Source organism: Megalops cyprinoides, chromosome 4, assembly GCF_013368585.1.
Source record: "Megalops cyprinoides isolate fMegCyp1 chromosome 4, fMegCyp1.pri, whole genome shotgun sequence".
Lineage (NCBI taxonomy): Eukaryota > Metazoa > Chordata > Actinopteri > Elopiformes > Megalopidae > Megalops > Megalops cyprinoides.
The window spans coordinates 7559411-7561717 of record NC_050586.1 but is presented as its reverse complement, the minus strand read 5'-3'; the positions used below and the strand labels follow the sequence as shown (position 1 = coordinate 7561717).

The following is a 2307-nucleotide window of genomic DNA, read 5'->3' as shown; positions in this document are numbered from 1 at the left end:
AGCCTGACTTCAGTCGACCACTTGCTTAAACGGTGGTGATTCATGACTTTGAGAGTGGAGGCATGGAGTTTTTAAATGCAAGCTCGCTTATTGAGACCAATGTAATCACCATAAGCGCAACAGTTACTTCATGGTGTAAATAAAAAAAATAATGCTACCAGAAGCTACTGTAAAGAGGATGTGAATTAATTGCCTACAGGTAGGCATTATACAATTCAGAAATCACACAAAAAATGAAAATGGATAGAAAGAAACAATCATTTCAAATGTAAGGTTTCTGCATCCTCTATCAAGAGCTCACAACAGTCACAGTTGCTAAAGCACAATCCATGCCTTCCATATTTCCAATATTTTGTTTGAAACAGAAAGCATTCAAAACTCATCATACATCTGGTGAGTTTTTTCTAAATTTGCTTTGATTTTTCTGAATCATCATACCTCTCTACCCATTCCGAGCAATAAAAAATGTAGACTCAATTGAATATGCTTTTTAAAATGAACTTACATTTTCTTGATTCCCGTCTTTCTCATGAGCGTTTGGACAGCATGGAATGTTGAGTTTTGCGTAAAGGACCTCAGTCTCAACCGGTGCGGGCAGGGCAGCAGTTGCCTGTAAATACATTTCAATAATTTATTCACATTTGCTCATTTATCTACACATCTTGCGTTATATTGCAGCGATGATGCAATCCACCTTTACAATACTAAACGGTTAATCGGCAAGGATACGTACTTGTGACTCCGAATCCCGTCCATTAGAATCGGCTCTGCTGTTCCCTGAAACAAATTTTGTTGAAGAATTATGTGAAGCTCCAGACGAAGATTCGGGACGGGGTTTTCACAATCCCAAACTGGTTTTGTCTGCTGATATAAAAATGCCACTTACCACTTCCTTTTCGTGTCATCTGTTCACGGCATCGCTCCTCTATCCCATCCTTTCTTTTTTCCCCTGTTAATGATGTCCAAATGAGGGAGAGTTCAAGCCAAATACTAATAGCGTAATACGTTTCTACAGGTACATTCGCACTGTCTGATACACTGAAACGTAACATTTCACTCAACGATTGTAACGTAATATGCATTCATGTGTGGCACAGAAAGAGGTTATCTAAATATAAAATGAGCCACTTTCGGAAAAAACAGGAAATCGTGATGAAACTTTTCACTGATTTTGCAATATTTTAAACGGATTAGATAAAATACAGGTGAGAGTCAATAAATACTGCCAAATACTACTTGGATCTTAACGGTCGCTCGACTGTAATTTTGTGGGCGAGTCCAACGCTTACATCCATTTGATCATCACTATCGTATTCCTGGCTGTTGTCCTCGTCACACATTGACTGAAGTTTGCAGTTTACCTTTACGTTTGCAGTAGATCACACAACCTGTTCCCACGAACAAAACGGCCGCCAACACTGATGTCCAAACTACAACTGGAGAGGGCTCATCTTTGGCTCCAAGTGACGTTGAATTTGCTGCTGCACGTCGAAATGAAAGCAAAACTTTCAATTTTCCCATCACCATAATAAGGATACCGCTTTATATTTGAGAGAGTTCATTTTTCACTTCCTCAGGGACAATTAATACGATCTTGAAAATGAGCGTTATGCAAGTTCTTCATTAATGCTGTGGATTCGAACCTGCGTGAACTTCAGGATCATTGAGGAAAGAGCGCTTCTTTTGCGTGTCTCTGACTCTTTCACTTTCTCAGATACACACAGAACTCACGTGAAAATACCGTCGCACAAACAATAACGAGCTAATAAATGTTTTATTCCCATGATGATTCTTACCTACTACTGTGAGAAATGTGCCACTTCCGTTGCCCAGAAATTTTGCCTCAGGTATCGCCAGGAACACTTTACAAAAATATCGACCACTGTCATTGCGTTGGAGTGGATTCAAAGGTAGAGAAAAAGTCCAATTCTGATTTCCAGATATATTGTGGCGTTGAGCTAAACCAACGGACGCATTTTCTTTGTACCAGTCCACACTCACTATGACAGTTTCTGCGAAGTTGCCACTTAAAAAACAGCTCAAGTTGACACTCCCGCCCTCCTTCACTTTAACGGGTCCGGGCGCCTGATGAACTGTAGCAGAATCAGCACCATGGCCTGGAGCTAGATGAGTAAGGAGGACAGGGTCATTTACATGTTTGTAGCGAATTTGTTTAAAATGTTTCATTTATTTTGATGTAAATCTTTTAAAATTAAAAGTGCATACTCATCCACTAATATTTCTGTCCCTCCCGTTTATTAATGGAATCCTTGCTGAAGGAAAAATAAAGAATCCACGACAAAATCG

General features: G+C 39.6%; 1 long non-coding RNA gene across 1 annotated transcript; it reads right to left on the bottom strand.

Moving 5' to 3' along the window:
- Positions 1-523: 523 nt before the first annotated feature.
- Positions 524-1926, bottom strand: LOC118775974. The gene is made up of 5 exons (XR_005004900.1): positions 1797-1926; positions 1362-1481; positions 887-949; positions 734-777; positions 524-610 (listed from the first exon to the last, which is right to left on the bottom strand). It is a non-coding gene; the product is annotated as an uncharacterized LOC118775974 (long non-coding RNA).
- Positions 1927-2307: the final 381 nt, after the last annotated feature.